General features: G+C 39.9%; 1 protein-coding gene across 17 annotated transcripts in view; it reads right to left on the minus strand.

Moving 5' to 3' along the window:
- The window catches only part of RIMS1 (regulating synaptic membrane exocytosis 1), a 474,848-nt gene that overhangs the window by 399,817 nt on the left and 51,927 nt on the right, over positions 1–23,104 (minus strand). The gene's annotated exons all lie outside the window — the stretch shown is intronic.

A 23,104-nucleotide genomic window follows, 5' to 3' on the forward strand; every position in this document is an offset into this window, starting at 1 on the left:
GCAAGACTTTCTGTGGCTTTGGCTATTTTACTAAAAGACACGGACTCTTTTTTCACACCCTTTATCACACACAGGTCTTTCCCTTTATGAAAAAAGAGATCTGATAGCCTTCAAGACATCCCCCAAGTTCAAAATCCCTTCAAGCTAAGAAAGAGGAAGAGCCAGAAGGAAATGTGCATAAATAAAGTGTGTGTATGTATGTGTGTGTGTGTAAAATAAATAGAGAAGATACCTGCATAGTGTGAAAATAAACAGGAAAAGGTCTTTGTGTCTTATGTTCTCCATCAAAGAATAAATAAATGCAGAGGATGGATCACAGCTCCAAAGGGCAGCAAGAGGAGATGCCTTTAGCCTCATGTCAACAGGGCTTACAGAGCGCTGGAGAGATTCATTGGCATAAACAAGAAAACATCCCCTTCTGAGGCTGTCCTTGAATGGCTCAGATATTCCTTCACCTCAAAAGCTTTAAAACAAACCTTGCTTTGAACAAGGAAGCCCTGATCTTAAAGCTGGGGTCCTACATCTCAGACTTTGCTACGTGGAAAAGCCCCTTAGGACACAGCATTCTCAACCATGAACCTGGTTCTTAACGTTCATGGCAGCTTTGACTGCCCTTGGAGGTTTGACTACCCTGCTGATATTTAAGGCCAGTCATGTTATTCCAGAAGTGGACCAGTGGTGAGGCAGTGGCAGATAAACTGCTTTCTCAGAGCTAAAAGCTGCACGGCAAAATTCTCCACTTCTGAAAGAAATGATACAGGGAAACATGGTGGACACAATGCATGGAAACATGCATACACACACACACACACACACACACACACACACACACACACACACACAGAGCTCATTCCAAACAAGATCAATTGAGACTTAGAAATCAATGTGTAACGTGACGAGAAAAGAAAATGGGGCCATTTCAAAGCCTTCCCTCCTGGGCTCAAAGGAAAGAAACACGGTGTTTGTCTAGTGCCAAGTGCTAAACTCTTAATAGACTGGTCACCAGTCAAAGGAGGAGAAGGCCACTCAGGCAGCAGGGTTCAGAGAACATTCAAGCAGGCAGTTGCCAGGGAGAAGTAACACCCCAGGGTTTCTGAGCTCTGAAATGTTAATATAACTTACACCAGTACAGCGCTCAGGAAGTTACATTTCATAGCACTGGGAAATCTTTAGCAATTCCCACTCAACTAAAAACAGCCCACGCGGTATGTTGAATCTACATGCACTGGTTTGTGAAAATATCGGAAATATCACCAACTTGGGAAAAAATTTTGAAGAATTATATCTATGAGAAACCATATGCAACCTCTGTCTTAGTTCTTTTCTTTTTTTTTCTTCCCCTAAAGATTCAGGTATTTAGACAAAGCTTTGGGAAAAAAAGAAATCTGTCACTTAGAGTTTTCCTTCAATATGCTTTTAAGTAACTCTTTCCTAATAAATGTGGAATGTCAGCCAGCATGAAGGGTAGGTTTCTAAGCAAAATACATTTGTGTGTGTGTGTGTGTGAAAGACCATGTCTATGTAAGGAAATTCTCATCTAATCTCAAGTACTCAGTGGTTTTGTTTTAAAACTATAATAGCTGGCATACTTCATCTGTCTGCACATGCTACAGAATCTTCTAAGTAAAAACTTGCATTTCTGAACTTTAAAGTTTTAATGGATAATGAGAATAAACACATCAATACTCAAAAGCAATATACTTAGAATTTAAATGTACTTAATTTAAAATATACTTACTTAATTAATATATTTTATTTTTAAAAAACAAGAAAAAAACATATTTTTCATACTAACCTATAATCCTAACCTCAAGTCTAGAGTGAGGTAGCTAGCTATTGAATCTGTTTTCATGGAGAAAGCTGTTTGATTCAGATTGCTAGTTATTCAAGCAATTTGAGGGAGCTCTAAACTATGGCAATATGTATTCCTACATCTTCTAATTTGACTTCTTTTAGCTGAAATTGCTTCCAGAGAAAGAGAAGAAAAAAAAAAACCTACACTCAGAACAAGATACATAAAATAATACAATGCACTCCTCAGATTTTTGTCAGCCTGGGTGGATTAGCATTTCTTTAAAGTTGTCATTGGATTGTTGTGTCTGGCCTATTGCGGTTTGAGGGATAAACCATAATGGTGCTGCCGGTTGTAATATGTGGAAACTGTTCAGCTCCAGCAGTTTCCATTCTCTCCCAGGCATTAGACTTATTATAATAACACACGGACCCCTCATACTTTAAGAAACACAAGAGTGATATGTCAGCAGGTTGCGGTGATCAAGGGTCTTCCTTATGTATGATTTATTCCTTCACCCAGACTCAAGGAGGCCACAGACAGGCCACAATGCCAACTTCCCAGAATGGTTATGGAGGGAGAGACCAGGAGTCCAAGGTGGTGACCTCTTATTCCTGCAACGTCTTCAGTTATTCAGGGGGTTATCAGATGTGGACTCTTCACAGTCTTGGAAGGGCTTGTGAGCACCCCTCACCACTCAAAAGCATCACTGAGGATTTATGCAAATGAGGCATCCTGCAAGCATCTCAGGGAAGCTCCCCCTGACTCCGCCCTCCGCGCGGCTGGGTTTTATGAATGACTGCAATCAAGGCTGAACGGCTGCCAACTGCCCACTCTTCCCTGCACGTACACACAGAGAAACCTGCCTGGCCGCAAGCCCGCAGATGAGGCCGTGGCAACGCTTTCATCCCCCCAGACAGGAATGAAATGTGCTTGCGGAGACTTAAGAGTATGTGAATGAAAAATTCTCAATGCCTTCGAAAAACACAATTTACATAATTACTTTCTCTCTTTTGAGTTTCCATTTTGGTGCCTGCAGTCATCAGCCCCCCTTCTGCCTCCCCCTCCCTGCAAAAAACTAAAAAACAAACAAACAAAATCTCACTATTTGATGAAATTTTAACTCAACTGAACTTGATGACAGTGTCAGGAGTCTAGTGACTGGGGACTGAGCTGTCACACAGATGATGCCACCTTTGCATTTCTGTTCTCAATCTTTTGGGTTTGGGATTTTACTCAGGTTTCTCCTGTCATTGATGGAGACAATAAACAGTGCTGGGGGAAGTGTATGTGTGCTTGAGGGAATGAAACACTTTTCAAATACACAATCTTCTAATTTGCTGATCCCTGATCAAAAACACAGAAACAAGGAAAAACAGGCAAGAAGAGACCTCAGGGGCTCTGTAACCAGCCATTTGTTTCTAAAACTCTCATTCAGCACTCCGGACTCCTCTTCCATAAGACATTACCCAAAAGGACCCAAATATCTGCAAAATTCCTGTCTCCAGTCTGACCCTCTCTAACTCCAGACATCCAACCGTCTCCCCAACACTTTTGCTTGGCTTTCCAGCAGGCCTCTCAAAATCAGCATTTCCAACTGGAATCCACCCTGCCCCACACACCTGACCCTCCACGGCCATCACCATCTTGGCTGATTGTAAATAGGTTTCTCTAGCTGTTCAGGCCAAAAGCTTTAGACTCAAAGCCTTGTTTCTCTCACACCTGTGTCCAATCCATCACAACGGTGCTCCTTTCCCAAAATGTGCAGTCTGTCCATTCCTCCTCTGTCCCCCATGGCCATCCTATTGGGGCCAGTATGGTCTTTTCCTTGGATTCCCACAATAGACTTCTCCCTGGCTGCCTGGCAGAGACCCTTTGGAAAGATAAATCAGATCATAACTGCTCAAAATCTTGCAGCAGGGGCTTCCCTGGTGGTGCAGTGGTTGAGAATCTGCCTGCCAATGCAGGGGACACGGGTTCGAGCCCTGGTCTGGGAAGATCCCACATGCTGCGGAGCAACTGGGCCCGTGAGCCACAACTACTGAGCCTGCGCGTCTGGAGCCTGTGCTCCACAACAAGAGAGGCCGCGACAGTGAGAGGCCCGCGCACCGCGATGAAGAGTGGCCCCCGCTCGCCGCAACTAGAGAAAGCCCTCGCACAGAAACGAAGACCCAACACAGCCATAAATAAATAAATAAATTAATTAATTAAGAAAAAAAAAAAAAAATCTTGCAGCAGTGCTCCAGTTTACTTACAAAAAAATGCCAGAGTCCTTAGAATGTAATCTGGCCTCCTGTAACTCCCAGAGTTTTTCTCCTACCATCCCCTCCTCAGCACTCCCCTCCACATTCACTCTACCCCAGCTGCAGTGGCCTTCTTGCTGGTCTTCCTCAGATGTACCAGGCTTGGTCTTGCTCAGGGCCTTTGCACCAACCATTGTTTCCATTGGGAATGCTCCTCCCTGATACGGGTAAGACTAACCCCCTCACCTCTCTGCAGTCTTGGCTCAAACATCAGTGTTTGGTGGTTCCTACTCTGATTACCTGCTTATGACTACAGTCTGCCCCCACCAGACTTTCAGTGCCCTTCACCTTGCTCTACTACTTACGACATGTGACCCTCCCTGGCCGGCCTCCACCCAGGCTGAAATACGAGCTGCTCAGGAGGAAGGATCTCTGTTTGCTTCAATGACAAAGGCCCAGAGCCTAGAACAGGGCAGGACGTAATAGTCACTCACTACATATGTGTTAGATGAATGAATAAGAGAAAAAGATAAAAAGCTGTTAGTACTCTAACATGCTAAAACACAGTGATTTACAAGAGATTTAGGTAAATCTCTTGTAAATGAGATTTTTTGCAAGATTAATGCTTTTTTGCAAGATTAATGCTTTTTTGCAAGATTACAGCATATTTCTATAAAATATCTGCAAAATATAAATTAATTCATGATCAGCAAATTTTATGATTTGATTAATCCACTAAATTTGTTTTTATATGGTTTGACTGAGGGTCATTCTCTTTCCAAACAAGAAAAAAAAATGACTTATTTAGTGGAAAAGACTCTTCAGTGTCACATTATTGCTTTGAACAAATGAGACACTATCTAACATTTAATATACTGCTATTTTATCAAATAAAACTTTAAAATAATTAATTGTACATGAGGTAATTCCTTAATAGTAAAGAGAGAAAATTAATCCCCTTTTCTTTTGATTTTTCTAAACAGGGTAGGAAAATAAGAAAAACTGTTTACTGTCATCTATTATGTACTAAAATGTGCACAGATATTTAGATAATATCTTATTTAATCTTCACACTGCCCTGCAAAGGAGATGTGATTGTCCCATTTGACAGATGGGGAAACTGCAGATCTAAGAGATTAAATTTATTTTTCCAGTGATAATTGGCAAATGTTGATATTTTAAGAAGTCAAGATTTGTATCCAGGTTTGTTTGGGACCAAAGCTAATGTCCTTTCCATCATTCCAAGGAGCCTTCTGACATAAATACTTAAAAGATAAATGGAAACTAATAAAAATCAATCATGAAGTTACAGAGTCCAGTATCCTCTGATATGTTTCAATATCATTGATTTCATGACATAGGTACATTATTGAAACTATTCAAATAACCTCACATAACTGAGTGTTCTTGAAACAGTATTCTAGTATTTATTGCAAGACCATATTCTCCAAATATATCAGGAGAACAATGGTGACAGCAGGGTGTCAGTTTGGCTAAATTGAAATGTAGAGTGACCTTGAGACCAGTGGGAATGTGAAATGCAAGGCATGTCATCTGGTATAGAGAAAAACAGTATATATAAGAAAAAGAATTAAGAAAGCAAAAAAGATTTAAAAGATCATTTGCAAGACATATAATTCAATTGATAAAAATCTTTCCAAAGGAGGTCATCAAAAGTGATCTTCTCATCTCCATTTACAAATACTAAAAGAGGAAAAGCTGAAAAATGTTATTTTACAAAATGAATTTTAAAAATTGCATATTCATGTCAACTTAACAGTGAACCAATCAGTATGATGACTGTTACCCCTAAGATGAAGATGAGACAGTGAAAATTCTACACCAGAAGGGGAAAGTGGATGTTGGTATTTTGAAAAGCCAGATGTACTAATCACAGATCATCAGGGCCTGGTCCACCTCTGATGTACATTCAGGGAACCCTCAGAAGCTACGTAAGAGTGACTTTTATTTTAAAAAAGACATGGAGGACAGGCAAGGTAGGTTCCTAATTATAAGAAAAGGGAAACCAGCTGGCCATTTTTCACAGTGAGTGGTGAGGGCTGTTAAACCTCCCTTAACCAGGCCGGGAAGTTATTCACCAAACCAGACACAAAAGTATAGGATTCTAAAATAAAGGTGATTACAAGATACAGATTCACTACAGAGATTAATGGGTGATTTTAAAGTTTGGAAAAACAAATTTTTCAAAGACTGATAAGATGGTGAACTAAATGGGAAGGAAATCCAAAAAAGAGGGGATATATGGATACGTATAGCTGATTCACTTTGTTATACAGCAGAAACTAACCCAACATTGTAAAGCAACTCTACTCCAATAAAATTTTTAAAAGTTTTGATAAGAAGGAAAATCATAGGCAAGAGGTCAAGTCTTTGGTCTTCTGGATTATTCACACCTGCCTGTTTATCACCTCTTATGTCTCTGGAATGCTTATAGGCTTAGTTCTACAAGGTCCTAATATTGCCTCCAATACGGCAGCAATATGGCCAATTAACCTCTTTTTACCCAAGCTATTATTCTCTGTTAACACAATCAGTTTCTTTCTCCAGACCTTTGGATTTATATCTGCTACCATCCCCTGCATGCCATCCTGTTGACAATTTCCTACTTACTAATCTGTGTGCATTCTCCAATAGTCACCTGCTGCTTGCAAAATACAACACAACTTTCGAAAAATCAAGACTACCAGAAAATACCTTCCACTAAACCTGCAAGAGAGAACGACTTCTGTGCATTCCATAGAGGGGGGAAAAAAACCCTCTATCTAGTGAGAAGTACGGGACTTCCAGAGGGAGGAAGCAACCATAGAGTCAAGGCAGCAGAGGCATCAATAAGGGAGAGGGCTGAGCCACGTCCTGAACCCTCCAGGGGTAAAGAGAGAGGAGCTCCAGTGGGAAGGTGGATGGTTGACGGGAAAGAGGGTGATGGGGAAATAGAGAGTGAGGATAATTGCTCAAATGTCGACAAAAGGCGGGTTGAGAAAAGAGGCGTGAGGAAGGGAAGACGGATTTTTATATCTATGGGCACAATTCTAGGTGAGGGAATTTGCTTTGGGAAAGAGAGAAGCTAAAGGGATGGGAGAGGTTTAGAGAGGAAGCAAAGTTGCTGGGAGACCGAGAGGGATGGCAATCAAACAGGTAGGGGATTTGTTCCCAAAGTGCCACCTTTCATTGGACCATAACTGCTGTCTCCATTTCCCTCCAGAAAAGATTCTTGCAGGATAACGCTCCATGAGGTTCATTTTGAGAAGCTTTTGGAGAGTGAAAATCGTCTCTCCACCTCTCCTCCTATTTTTAACTCTTCTCCTAGAGGCAGAAACTTCTGCTCAGAACTCCCTTCTCACTCCTACCTATGCCAGGGGTGGGAAGAAGGCTCGAAGAAGCACCCATCTCCCAGCAGCGAGGCAACAGCATTTATGTTTTCACTAGTGAGAAGGGCTACCACATCTTACAAGCAGGAATGCGTTGGCCATTTCCTCCTTCACTTGCTGAGTGGAGCCTGGAGGGGCCTCTCTTCCCTTCTTCCTGACAGTCCAGCCGTCCTGCAGGAAGCAGCCTGGACAGATCTGGAAGGAGCAGACTCTGCCGTGTTTCTAACTCCATCTGCTTCTCTTTCCCACCGACCCAGGTCTACTCAAGCTATTTAGGTAAACACATCTGAAGCCTGGTTAGAAGACTTAGTCCTTTAGCTTCAGAGTGAGTTAAAAAAGCAAAAGCAAAACCACCACCATCACCTCAACTGGGAGTGACAGTCCACAGCAGTAAGAGAGAACATCAGAAAACTCAACGATATCTGATTTTCTCTAGCAAGAGAGGAAGCATCATCTGAATCCGGAAATTCAGCCTGTTTTGCACCTCTTGCCCCCGTGATGGCACTTCTCTGTGGAACATCATGTCACAGGCTCCAGTCTGCACACAAAAAAAGCCCCACCTATTTTTTTTTTCCACTAAAGAAAGCATATTGGTCTAAAAGTGAGTGACAATGGTAGTATCAAGGAAAAATCTTGGAACAAACATAAGGTTATCTTAAAGGGGAAATGGTTGACAGCTTTTAGTACTTCAGTTCCATTCAGAAATAGGTCCTAATACCCCTCACAGCCAACTCCTGTGCCTTACAGCCCAACTGGGGACCACTGCTCTAACTGCTGGCTCCATCCCAAGCCTGGCAGAGGGTGGTCCCTCCACCTAAACAAACAGCCGCCGGCTTGAATGCCTGAGGTGAGAGAGACTGTTGGATCAGCAATAACACCAAGTTAAATGAGAATAGTACCACTCAGAGAGTCAGGTAAGTGAAAAGTGTCTTCATTAAATCCAAAAAGCAATTCAGCAAAACAAGATGAATTTCAAGAAATGGAAACCTAGTCAGACATAAAAACTCTGCAATAACAGAACAGGAAAAGGACAGAGAGTAATATGACCTAACATTTCTGAGTGCCTACAGTGGGCCAGGAGCTGAGCTAGGTGTCCCACATGCCTTTGGCCATGTCATCTGGTCACAGGTCACATATGGCACTTGCTGTTACCCAAGTTACACATTTGCTTGTACAATATCACCATTTCTTCTTAGAAGCACAACTCATTTCAAAAACCACATGCTATCTGTGAAGTGCTTTGTTTTGAGCAAATAAATTATTTCATTGTCATTCACGTTTTAGCACAAGGCACAGGACTGTAATTGAATAGTTCAAGTTCTTAGCACCTCACATCCTCTTGCTACATTTCAGGGTCCTAGAAGAATAGAGAGTTGTCTGACCATTGTTATCTACAGTTAAATGTCCAGGGTAAAGGATGCAATTTGGTAGTAAAGGGAGATGAATGGTATTTGTAAGGATTATTGCCAGAGCTTCTTTACAACTAACGATTTTTCTGCTTTTTATTTGTAACACAAAATCATAGCTCTTTAAATAATGATTTTTTCGGTAGTTCTTTGTATGCCATTTCTCCACAGGCATTCATTCTCCTTGCTCATGGGGAGCCAGATAGCTAAATAAATACCTACTAAGAGGTCCATAATAGTTCCTTGGTGGCGTTTAAGTTGATTTTAAACAGATAAAATAAAATGGGAAAATGAAACTTGGAAAGGCATTAATGTAATATTTCAGGCATTGCTTTCAATTAATTATAACTACTCTCTCAACTGATTCACCTGCCTGGAAAGTTAGAGAGAAACTGGACTCAACCAGACATGAAAATGTATGGTCCATGAACTATTATAAACATGAAAATTCTATATAAGAAATATGCAATATTCCTTTTCTGTGGTAAATGAATGTGTCTTTATTTTTTCAAGAGGCCGTGATGCTTCTTTTACTTAAAATATGACAAAAGGATGAAACCAAATCACTTGAGCATGTCAACAGGAACTTTAATACCTGAATATGATTGCTTTTTGCTCTAAACATTTTTGGCATTTAGAGTGAGAAAATAAAAAAATATTGGAAATTACTTTTTCCTCCCTTTCATCCAAACTGAAGAAAATATGAACAGATATTTAGAAAAAATATGAAATGTATGAGATTTGGAAAGATAATCCAGTGATTAGGACTTTTGATTCCTCACTGATAAGGGCGAACATTCTCCAAGCCCTTTTGACTTGATAGGACTGTCATTATTGTGGCTTCAAATGGGCTGATGCTTCCTGAATTGTCATTTCCAGACTTCACTTCCCACTATCCATCAGGTCTGAAATCTGTATGTACCTAAAAACCTTTCTAACAACTGAGCCAGAACAGACTAAAATACTAAATTCAATATTCCCCCTCCTATTAGACTGAAACACCTCCCAAAGTCTACCTGGTCGTCAGTTAAATATTCCCATTACTGACGTCTGCAATCTTGGTGCCCTATGACTGCTTACTTTCCCTAATGGCCAATGAAGCATCGAGTCCTCTGACTATTCCTTTGAAGCAGGTCTAGAAATTGCCCGTTCTTATTTATGTCTACTACTTCCGAAGTCATTTTCTCTCTTGAATGAAAGAATTAACGAAGACCCTTTTCACTTACCTGACGGGGAGAGTGTTACTATTCCCCTTTAACTTGGCCTTATTGCTTGATTCAGTCTTCCTCATGTGCCATTTGTTCCTGCTCACAGATTCTAAAGAGGGCTTCCCATCCCGACCACATCAAATACACACACCGCCGTCTACTTCCGGGGTCCCTCATTCCCACGCCTTCATTCACTAATCTCTTCCTCTTAATTCCTAACAGAGCCTGTTTCTCAAGTACCTCTATCTCAACATTCTGGAACATCATTTTGCCACTTTCGTCTCCATTCCATATGCCACATTTCTTACTGAAAGTGATATGCTTCCTTTTCCCTCGCCATTGATTTTTAGTTCTTTCTAAATTCAACTCAAATGCACTGAACTCTAGGAAGCCTTCCAGGCTAAGGACTCTCATTTATCTTTCACCAATATCTTCTAGAAAAATTGGTCCTTATGTAGGGCTGAAAAATTGTGTCTAATAGCTGCAGCCTAAGCACTGGGAAGACATTCAGGAAATGCGTGCTTTGGAAATAGGACACGACATGGAAGCGTGTTCCATAGACCTGGCTGGGACACTCTGATGATCATGACATCTTTGCAATCAACGAACAAACACTTACAGGACACCAGCTCTGTGCCATGCACTGTGCCCAATGCTACATCACAACCCGAAAGCTAGTCAGCCTCTTCATCAATAACGGTAGTAATAATAATAACTACTTACATTTATTGAGCATTTATTGCATGTAGTCTTTTATATGAATGAACGCGTGTGATCCTCACAACAACTCCATGTGGTGGGCAGGTTAAATGACCACCTGGTGTAGCATTTACAAAACCCTGTCATGTGTAAGTTGCAATAGTATTCATTCTACAGCTGAGCTCTATTAGTATACCATTTTAATTCTTTGAAATTGCTTAAATTCCTCCTCTCATTAAAAATTTTTATTAAATAAAATATCATCTTCACATGAAGTAAAAACAAGATTAAGTGCAGGACTCCAGATTCATAATGCAATGGAGGCTGCTTCTCCCCCTGCAAAATGTTCAATATAACATAAAGTATATTTATTTTGAAGAATAAAACTGTAGTCTATTATACTTTTAATGTGTACATATACTGTCATGTCACTTAGTGTTCTCCAAGGTCACAAAATAATTTCAATTCCATTATTACATATAAGTAATGTTCACCTAGCTTTTCAGCCACCACTTCCAGAGTCCCAGCTACTCACCACTGGAGTTCCCTTGGAATACACCTCTTATTTACAAATCCATGGGTCAAGAAAAACATTAGACGTTCTCAAACTCTAAGACTGAAATTCTTCACCCAAGTCACTAATTTCCTCTATAGCTCTCACACTTCCACTGTAGGCAAACTTAAAGCCACAGAGAACTCACTAGCCTTGAGATAGCTAACTCTATTGTTACAGATTTCTGACTCTTGGAATACTCTTTTTTAAATGTTTACTGCAATCCGCCCCTATTAGCTCCCACACATGAGTCCTAACTCAGCCCTTGAAAAGTCGTGTGGATCAAGTTCGCTGCCTTTTAAAAACACCGTCTCTCCATGAATTCAATCTCCTCGCTTCTTTCTCATCAGCCCCTCAATGAAGTCGCCTGAGGCATGAGCTCCAGGGACCCACCCACTCTAGCTGCACTCGTTTTTGTGAACAACTCTCAAAAGTTGGCTCCCTTTGTTGTGCAATATTTTCACTCTACATCCACAGGAAGGAATGCAAACTCAAATTTTATAACCCCCTCTAATAACCAGGTCCTATAAAAAAGGCCAACTGACAGAAGTGAGCTTCAGGGAAAATTATCAATGTGTGGCTTCCAAAACCTGGTCATACATCACTAAAGAGGTTTTTAAAGAGACAAATACTTCATGTCCCAGCAGAGGCCTACAGAGCTGAAGTTTGGGTCCAGGGATTGGCAAGAGAGTAGCTTCCCTGAGTGATTCTAATATATCCAGACAGGCATTTGGAAACTGCTGAGGAATGAGCCATTCAGTTGCTGCACTGGATGCAGTCCTGTCCTTAACATGGAGCTAAACCACAAGACCTCTTATAGTACCTCATAAAAGGGCTTTTTCTGAACAACCCTCAGCTTTTATGACAGGTCGATACAAGACATAGCTGTATGAAGCTGGTGTCTGCCTTTACTGTGAAATATTGGTGAGGTCAGTGTCTGTTACATTGTTTTAAGTCCTTTCTATAAAAGTTTACATTCATCCCACATTCTTGGTGTTTTTCCAAAATTTAGCACCAAGAAAAATGTCATTTCTTGTTTTTTACAAATACCTACCATAATTGCTTTTGGTCAGGGTTACGAGGAACTTAAAGCTTATCATAACAACTCTGTTGGCATGGTAAGCATGTTTATAACCTCATTTTTTTTTTTTTTTTTTTTGCTTATAAGTTTCAATTTCTGTATTACTAATGTTTTATGTTGCAATCTTTTTGAGAAAAGCAAAAAAAAGAATCAGAGAAAGAAAAAGGTTAACACTTCATCTCTTACAGGAAAAATTAAAATTTCAATTTTTCTTAAATTTGAAAACTCCAATATGCCTTAAAGAGCATAACTGGTATCTAATATATATATAATATATAAATGTAATATGTATAATACATGTAAAATCATAAATATGACGATGATGACATCTCACTAAAGCTGACATGGTTCAGGGAAACATTCCCTAGGAATTAAGTGTTACCACACAGAAAGGAAATGGTTTCCTGGTCAAATAAATTAGGGAAACATTAAGTTAAACAGGTTGAGCAGGATTTCTTATTGCATAAATTTTCAGAATCTTCAAAATGCATTGTTCTCTGAAAACAGATGCATAATATGTAGCATTTTCCACGGAATAGTGTCCAGTTTTGGAGGTGATGAAGTGACACTTAGAGATTGCAACATGAGAAATAAGCATTCTACAAGGGATACAATCAATGCTTGGTAAATTATTCCAGATGATAACACAGAATAGCAAACACTGCACTTAACCTCAGTAGGGAAAGTTTTTAAAGAGACAAATTTTTTGGGTCCCAGCCAAGGCCTACAGAGCTGAAGTTTGGGTCCAGAGATTGGCAAGTGATTAGCTTCCCTGGGTGAAAGTTCATCTTCCAAGTAAGACAACATGGTTTTAGAGTACACATTTTTCTCTATTCTTATATATTAATTTCACAGAGAGATGACACCAGAAGTTATGTAATAAATTCTTTCATGATTAAGCATCCAATATCAACTCATTAAAGGGACAGATTTTGACCTAAACTAGCAATTCTTTGGGCAAAGCCTAAAGCTTTTGTATGTTGGTTGGTTGGTTTTTTACACAGGTAGCAATCAATATACTTATGTAAACTTTAAGAGAAATAACTAAAAAGGCATAGACAGACGTAGAGAATGGACTTGAGCACACGGGGAGGGGGAAGGGTAAGCTGGGACGAAGTGAGAGTGGCATGGACTTATATATACTACCAAACATAAAATAGATAGCTAGTGGGAAGCAGCCTTATAGCACAGGGAAATCAGCTCAGTGCTTTGTGACCACCTAGAGGGGTGGGATAGGGAGGGTAGGAGGGAGACGCAAAAGGGAGGAGATACGGGGATATATGTATATGTATAGCTGATTCACTTTGTTATAAAGCAGAAACTAACACATCATTGTAAAGCAATTATACTCTAATAAAGATGTTAAAAATAAATAAATAAATAAAAATTAAAAGGCGTAGAAATCCCAACGTACTTCTTTGCAATTCCTAAGTAAGATGTGTGGGGAATAAAAACGTAATCATTGAAGTAGGTAAAGAATATCTGTCACCCTAAAGAAGAGAGGAAATATTACAAACTCAACATTTTTATTGCTCATACATACATTTTATAGATTTATTTTTCAGGCAAGTTAACTGTATATCTTATTTTACCTGTAGAGAAATTTCGAAGTACAATGAGACATTTTCTCTAAAACCACAATTATCTTATTGAAAAATTTTCTAGTTTTTCTCTTATGTATAGAATTAAGTAGTACATTAACCCCAAAGATATGACATTGGCAAGATTGTCTTTGTGTATTTAAATTATCCATAATTTTATTGTTCTGTAACTCAAAATGACACTCTTACTTTGGAAATAATATTATAGGTTTTGACACTAAGTAATTAAAAATTACTGATCCTTCACCAATGATAAAAATTTTAATATTTGACTTCATTAATATTAAAAATTTTGCTCCCCAAAATACACTATTAAAATAATAAATAAGCAAGTCATAGACCGAGAGAAAGTATTTACATTATATATCTTATAAACTAAGTATATGTACATATACAGAGCTTGTATCCAGAACATATATCCTTATAAATCAATAAAAAAGCAACCTATTCTATGAGATCTATTCCTAGGTGTTTACTCAAGAGAAATGACAATATATGTCTGCAAAATGACTTGTACAAGAATATTCATAGCATGAAACTAGAAACAACCCATCAACAGAAGAATTTATCAACAGGAATTTTGGTATATTCATACAAGGAATGTACTATCAGTGTGTTCAACAGTATGAATGAATCTCAGAAATATTTTGTTGAGCAAAGAAGCCAGACACAAGATTTCTTACTGTATGATTCAATTTTTAGAAGTTCAAGAAGAGGTAAAAAGCACTCCATGGTGACAAGAACAAGAAAGAAGTTGCCTCTGGGTGGGGTGTGTGGAGTAATAGGAATGTATGTTGTTTTGAGAAGTTGTGACACAGGTGTATATAAATGTCATTATTCATCAAACTGAATACTTCAGATCTGTACATTTCATTCTATGTAATTTACATCTAATAAAAATGTAAAAAAGGAACGATAAAAATAACTGAGAGCTCAAAGAAAGAAGGCAAAAGTCTCATAATTTAAGGATATGTCATGTTTCATGTAAGTACAGTATAATTTAATTTGCTTTGGAAAACAATAATTCCAACAAACAACTATGGAAGTCAAACAATTAATACACTTTTTCAAAGCAAACAATTTATTCCTTTATACCTTGTCAGAACCAGAATGATAAATATAAATTTAGTTAAAGCTAAGAAATCCCTTTTTTGTGTAGGAATATTTTTCATCAAGATGAATTATTACATATATTTGAAGAACTTAAAGGAGCTTTGAAAATAGAGTTCAGGAAAAGGACAAATGTGGCACCATGGTTTTAAAACCATGTTTAAGACATTACCTGTCATACATTATATCTAAATTATTTAAAAGGTAAATTTGCTTCCAGTATTTCACACAAAATATTACTTAAGACTTGTACAAGCATTTATGGGTAGAAAAAAATCCAAAATTGGTATTTTGAGAGACTCAGTCTACATTTTATGTAAAACTGAAATATGTCTTATATCGTATGCCTTATGATAAGGCAAATGACATTTCTTTTCTAAGCAATTCTGAGCATTAGCTGCAATTTCTAAGAGCAACATCTTATACCAAAAGTATAAAACATATTTTTTATTAGAAAAATACTGAAAAATAAAAAAGTCATGAAAATCACATCGATTCCTATTACTTTAAAGTTATATAAATAAGTGAAAGTTAGCCATCACTATATTCCAAACCTCTTTTGCTATCTCTTCTATAGACATACATAGTTTAAGACTCTAAAGGCAATACTGTAAACAGAGCAATCCTATAACTCCAGTCTGTTTGGTAGAGGAGAAGCATGAGATGGTCTCAGAGTTGGAATTCTTTTGTTTTTATTAGAGCTGTTGCAACTCAACCATCTCAGTAGAAGAGCAGGTGCATTTGCTTTGCTTTCTTCCTACTGAAAACTCAGCTCTAAGTGGTTTGAATATCCAGGAGAGTCAGCTGGCAGTCACTATGTGAAGCTATTTTGATGTACCTCTATTCTAAGAGAATGCTTTTTTATGTTTTCTTTTTTATTATTAAGGAAATAAACTGATTTTGAAAGGGAAAAGAACAGTGGTAATAGGAGGGTATGAAATAATGGAAAAAATAATGAGAAATAAGTCAGAATGTTCTCATGTTCTCATAGACAAATTTACATCAGTGGATTCACTTCTTTACCCTGAAAATTCTCTTCTCCTCTGTGACTGATTAAATTATTGTTCCCTGTCTCACTCCCATAGCCCTTCTGCACTTCCTTTTTTGGGTTTAGCTATGCCACTTGCTTCAGCATCATGGCAAAGTGTACCTCCTGTCCCTTGGTTTTGGACATGGCCATGTGACTTGCTTTGGCCAACACAACGTTGGTGGATTGGCAAGCTGTGTCAAAAAGGGCTTGAAATGTTCCTGTGCATCCAAACACGGGGGTCCGCCCTCTTGAACACCATTATGATGAGACAAGCCTGAGACACGTGGAGAAAATCTGGAGCCTAAAGCCAGCCCCTTGCGAAGCCCAGCCTAGGTCACTTCCATCCAGACAACTTGCAGAAGCATAACTGGCTGTGACACTCCAGCCATCCCACAGACATTTGAGAGGTAAGTGCTCAGGTCCTGAGGGTTTTATGGCTGGTTTCTCCTTTCCTCCAGTACGACCACCAGCTCCCATGGGAGATACCCACGTACACAGTTTCCAGATAAACTCTCCTCCCAGTTCCGATAGGTCCAACCTCTGCCTGGCACGTTCTTACGATACCCAGGCGTTGGGGTGTTTCCTGGTAGAGACCACCCATAGGCCTATTCTCTGAGGATAGGGCCCCACCTCCCAGTCAACCACTTATCACTCATTCAATATGGTCTCCCGAGGTCCTCAAAAATGTCCTGATTTTAGCTGAAGCTAATTCATAATAACATCCATGAGAATAATCAAAATCTCCATGAAGGTCAGGACTTTGCTCATTTTACTCATTGTCGTATCTCTAGTGCCTAGAAAATTGCCTGGCACATGATGAGTAGGTGCTCAAGACATATTTGTTGAATACATGAATAAATCCGCTGGAACTTTTTTCAGTGTGGATGGTTGCTATACTGAAACTTTAGTACATTCACTCCAAGGACAGAATTAGAGCATTCTGGAAGACAAGGGACAGAAAACTGGTAGGGTCACAACGCTTTTCCTGGAGTTTTATAAATAGCCCACGAAGGTTTCCCATCAGCACCATGTAATAGCACGTGACACGGTGCATCGTCATGACTCCGTACAAGTCAGGGTCAGGCCTGGGCCTGACAGAACTGCCATGTGGGCCTCCATCAGCTCTCACCCCACGAGACCTGGGTGGAAAAACACAACTGCCCACCCGAATCCAGCTGCCCAATTTTTATTATATGAGGGAGCAAGAAGGTTATCTTAGAAAGGCAGTATGGTAGGGCAGCAGGGCAAGGAGTCAGAAGAACTGAGTTCTAGGCATACTGGCCACTTACTGACCAGAAAATGTGAGGCGAACAACTTTCTGTGTCTCCTTATTGTCGGATACAGTGAGCATAACGACATTTCTGGACCCTATCTGAGAGCTCTTAGCAGTAGCAAATGAAGTGCTGTGTCTAAGTTGCATTGAAGACACTCAAGCATTATCAAATTGTACAGTATTGTGTTGAAAATGCATTCTTTAACCCCAGTTGAGATAGGACATTGGAAACAGAGGCACTCCACAATTGTTGTATGTGAGAATGTAGTTGAATACGCGTCATCATTTTTACTAATGGCATCACTAATAGGGTTGTGAGGTCAGTGCCAGGTGGTTCTGAGACCAAGGAAACAAACAAACAAACAACCTCCTGCAACAAGGAACTAACCAATCTGAAGCTAAAGTAGGACCTAGATTGGAAAAAAAAAAAATAAGGAAAAAAGTCTGCACTTATCATGTTATCGATCCACTAAAGGAAACACGATCTAAACAGCCCATCAAAGATCAGGCTAGGGAACAGAGTACAAAAACAGCGTCCTAATCTTCATGTATGCTTCTTTTGATTGCTCATGTTTTCCAACCTTCCCAGTCAACTAACCAACAATATATTTGAATCTTGCATGCTGATTTTAAGAACGAATTTAAATGCCAAGTATTACAGCTACTTACATTATGATTTCACACTTTAAATATTATCTTGTCTTAGATGTCTGGCTTTCTTGGTAAAGGCAGTCCAATAAAATATGTAAACATGGAAAACAAGTATGCAAAAAAGGCATGTTTCAGGCATTCTTTCTTTTGAGTTTTCTTCCTTCTGTTTTTTTTTAAATTAATTTATTTATTTTTGGCTGCATTGGGTCTTCATTACTGTGTGTGGGCTTCTCATTGTGGTGGCTTCTCTTGTTGCAGAGCACGGCTCTAGGGTGTGAAGGCTTCAGTAGTTGTGGCTCGCGGGCTCTAGAGCACAGGCTCAGTAGTTGCAGCGCACGGGCTTAGTTGCTCCACGGCATGTGGGATCTTCCCGGACCAGGGCTCGAACCCATGTCCCCTGCATTGGCAGATGGATTCTTAACCACTGCACCACCAGGGAAGCCCTTCCTTCTGTTTTTTAATGAGGGAGTTTTTGTTATTTCATCACTTTGGATAGAATGCATCAGCCTATAGCACTTTAAAACTGGCTTTAAAGGTAGAAGCTCTCTCTTAGTAGGAGAAAAATATTTTTGGAAGAAAGCTTAAATAGCAAGTTATTTTTCAAAATAAGGCTTGAAACTCTTGGACAATTTATAGTTCTCATACACAAATTTTGGAAGGGACTTCTATAATTATTCTAATAAACTTGCAACTGCAGATTTTCTAAGAAGTTGCTGTTTTTGAATTCACATTTTGACTTAATTCGCTATCACCAGATCCTAATTAGAGACTCAAATGTACAAGTCTCCACTGTCAGGGAGGCTGAATGTCTAATATCCAAGCTCTTGGTTTCTCCTTTCTAGAATGATTTTCTGGGTTGCAAATTCATGGCTAGTATGTGATGTTCTCCCTCCTTAGAGGTTTCCATGATAACTGCTTCCTTAAGTTTTCAAAATTGAGATGTAGCCTACATACAATAAAATTCACTCATTTAAAGTTTAAGGTTATATATGCTTTGCCAAATGTATACAGCCTTCTACCAACCACCACAGTCAAAATATGGAAAACTTCTATCACCCCAAAAGTTCTCTCCTGTATCCTGTGGTCCGTCTCCTCCCCTGTTCTCCCCTCTGCCCCCACTCTACCCCATGACAACCACTGATGTCTTTTTTATCTCTATAGTTTTGCCCTTTCTAGAATTATCCAATTTGTAATCTTTTTATCTGGCTTCTTTCATTCAGCGTAAGGTTTCTGAGATCCACTGTGCTGTTCCACGCATCACTATTTGGGTCCCTTGTAGATCTTTGCAGAGCTGAGCAGTATTCCATATATTACGGGTGTAGCACAGCTTACCTATTCACTCACCAGTTGATGGTCATCTTATTGTGCCCAGGTTTTGCTTATATGAATAAAACTGCTATGAATATTGAGGATAGATCTTTGTGAAGGTTTATTTCTTCATTTCTCCTACGGATACACCTAGGAGTGGAATTGGCAGGTTATATGGCAAGTGTATGTTAATTTTGGGGGAAACTGCTACACTGTTCTCCGAAGTGGCTATGCCATTTTACATTCCTGCCAGCAGTATAGGAGAGTTCCAGTTACTAATTCCTTAACCATTCAATGGATACATTATAATTAACCATTGTGTATAAGACCACAGGGTGACTTGACAATTCATAGCCATTTGAATTACTTTAGTCTAACAACGATGGAGGTTATGAGTTTGCCTGCCTCATTTCATTCTTCCTGTATCTTCATGAGGAGAGAATACTTAGTATCTTCATTTTTCAGATGAGAACACTGAAGCTTAGAGTGGCTAATTTACCCTTGAAACAAGAGACAAATATGGAATGTTATTTGAGGTAGTGTGATTCCAAAGCTCATTGCAGTGTGTAGCAAACACCTGGGGGGTTGCCTACAACAATATATTTAATGATACCTGGAAAATAGGGCATAGAGTTGTTCTGTCTCACTCTGTTTTCCTCCTGACCTTTGGAGCAAAAAGAAGAAATCATACTACATGACTTAAAGGGCCTCTCTTGTTAGTTCTCTATGCCCAGACCCAGGATCTAGGAGGTGACATTCCCAAGGAAGCTGACATCCTAATAAAGGATACTGACGTCACGTTTGCAAGTCATGTATGTTCTTCCATTCCTATTCCATATACACCCTGAATCTGCATTAAGATATTTCACTGAAAGTCATAAAAATACACCCATAAGCACTTAGAGGGACCAATTATCATACTACAAAAATGTCCTCAGCACAGTTTGAAATGCACTTGTCAAATCACCAGGGACCAGATGATGGGTGTACTCAGGGTCCTGCTAATTACCCCCTGCCTCTGCTTTGCAGGCCTGAATCAGCTATGCCCTCACTCTATTTATAGGTTTGATGAGTAAACTTAGACTTTTAATGCATAAAGACTAAAAACATAAGTGGACATGACTCGGCAAGGTCAACATTCTAGCATCTCTACACGTCCCCAGGGCATCCCTGCTCTGAGCGCCCGGAGGAGTTCCCAGGTCACCTTAGCCTGCAGTGTTCTTTCCCACCTTCCCTCAGGCCAGCACCACCCGTCCCTCCTACCCTACCTTCTCCCATCTACATCCATGAATGACCTATGGAATATTACTAGTAATAATTATAAAACACATTTTGCACATGTGTTACGTGTCAAGCACTTTGTTAAGTGCATGAAAAATCATCTTCACAGCATCTTTCTTGTCTCTGATTTACATAGGGGGAAAGTGAGTCTTAGAAAGCTATGTAGCATGCCAAGATGACACTGACACCAAAGTAGGATTCAAATACAGGTAATGTTACTCCAGAGGCCATGCTTTCCCCCACTTCACTGTGCTGTGTCCAAAGCTCTAGAGTTGGTCCAAGTGTCCGTTGTGGGTATAAACATGCATCCCCGAGTCAGGGCTTTCTGCCATGACTCATGCTGCCCCTCACCCTGCAATGCTTCTCCAACTCTCTTCTGCCTGAGGACCCTTTACCATTTTCTGCAAGCCCAAATTCTTGCGTGACCTCCTGAATCCTTCCCTAACTCATGTAGAAGTTTTATTTTCTGTGTTCCTATGTCTCTGCCACCTCTTGCTAGAACTCTCTGAGATGCTTTATCGTAATTTGCTCTTAAGACTGTCTCCTTCATTAAACCAGGAAATCCTCAAGAGCTGAAACTCACTCTCATTTACCTTGCTGTATCATTCCACATCAACCAAGTTATGCTGCGTGACAAACAGCTCCCAAATCTTAGTGGTTGGAGATCATGAGGGCTGACTACCCACGGATTTTGCATCAGGTCAGGCAGATGGGGCTCTGTTCCACCTCCACATCGCTCTCATTCCAGGAGGCTTCAGGGCACTTGGAGGGAAAGAGGCAACCTGAACACGGGCTCTGAAGTGCCTGTGCTCAGACATATGGACTGTCACTTCTCTTCCTATTTCACCAGCCAAAGCAAGTGTCATGACCATCCCTAACTCAGGAGAGTGAAGTATAATCCCAGCAAGTGCCTGGAAGAAGACAAACCAGACATATCTGATGAATGGTCATGATGATCTCATTTAATATTCTCAGGATGTAGCAATATATATATATATAGCCTAGTTGATGAAGGCTGAATAAATGAACCTAATGGGTATTTTTAACCTGTGATGTATAAAAAAAATCACAGATTGTGACTATATGCTTATAATTGAAATATGATTTCAACTGATGTCATCACATTAATCTCATTATTTACTATAATATCTTGAATACATTCATTTCTCCATCTTGAATAGATACACTTACGACTCTTTAATAAGTTTTTAATGAGAGGCTACTTTATGGAGATCAGGGTGTTAGATATTATTTAGGCTTAAGCCATTATAAAACATAATACCTGTCTACCCTGTCTACTAAGAAAGAGTGTTTACACAAACATGCTATGCATATATATAATGAATGTATGTATACATGATATGTACATAATATATGTGTGTACACATGTGAATGTATGTGTTTAATACATGTCTTTCCTTTATTCAGTCAAGAAATGATTGAGCACCTATGGTATGCAATGCACTGTTCTAAGAACTGGAGTGGTAGAAGGGAGAACAAGGTGGATGAGGTCCTGGGAGAGGATAGGAAATAAGCATCCGATACATAAATAAATAAGGTAATTCTAGGTAATAAGTGCTAAGAAAAAAACCATTAACGCCGGGCTTTGGGAAGAGTGCCTGGTGGCGTGGGGGTGTGTGCGGCTGGACACATTTTGTCCACCTCTTCAGATCCAGTGTCTCTAACTGTCCTCTCTGCTCTGGGGCTGCAGGGGCTCAGCTACTCAAACTGCATCGACGAGATTCCTTCCCCTCTGGTGCTGGGCTGGCTTCGCCCGTGGCAGGTGGCTGCAGCCGATCAGAACAGGAGAGAACTTGGGTGAGGTGTCCATCTCCCTAGCACCCCACACCCCGCGTAGGACAGCATCCCTGTTTCTCTAGTGAGGACCACACACCGACATCTGCCCTGCCCACGCAGCACCCTCTGGCTTCACCCTTATTCCTCCAGAGCTAGGGAGGCAGACCCCTACCCCACGGTCACTGGCTCTGGGTTCCTTCCCCATCCCTTGCTGAAGGTCCCGTATCACTGCCCCCATCTTTGCAGTTAGTCTCTCCCAACTACCCATTTTCTCACACCATCTGTCGTAGGACACCATTTAGGTAGAAGTCTGGAAAGTTCACACACACTGTTTCCAGATGTATAAAGAAAGCACAGGTGTTGGACTTTTCTGTAAGTGGTCAAATCTTCTGTAGGACCCATTCCTACAGGCGGGAACCAGTGGCCTTCTGGATAAATCATGAGACGTCAGTGGAGCATGGTTGAAAGGGGGCTATATTTATAATCTGAGGACCCGAATTCCAGTTCAGACTTTATAATACTTTAGCTGAGTATCTCCAGGCCAGGTATCTCACATGATTTCTGTGTAGATCACATAAAGTCCACATACAATGTGAGGGATACTTTTTATTGCTATTGTTACAAATCCTTCAGCCTATGACTCAGAGACACTTCCCAGCCTCATTTCCCAGTATTTCCTCCA

The sequence above is a fragment of the Balaenoptera musculus genome, chromosome 12, assembly GCF_009873245.2.
Source record: "Balaenoptera musculus isolate JJ_BM4_2016_0621 chromosome 12, mBalMus1.pri.v3, whole genome shotgun sequence".
Taxonomy (NCBI): domain Eukaryota; kingdom Metazoa; phylum Chordata; class Mammalia; order Artiodactyla; family Balaenopteridae; genus Balaenoptera; species Balaenoptera musculus.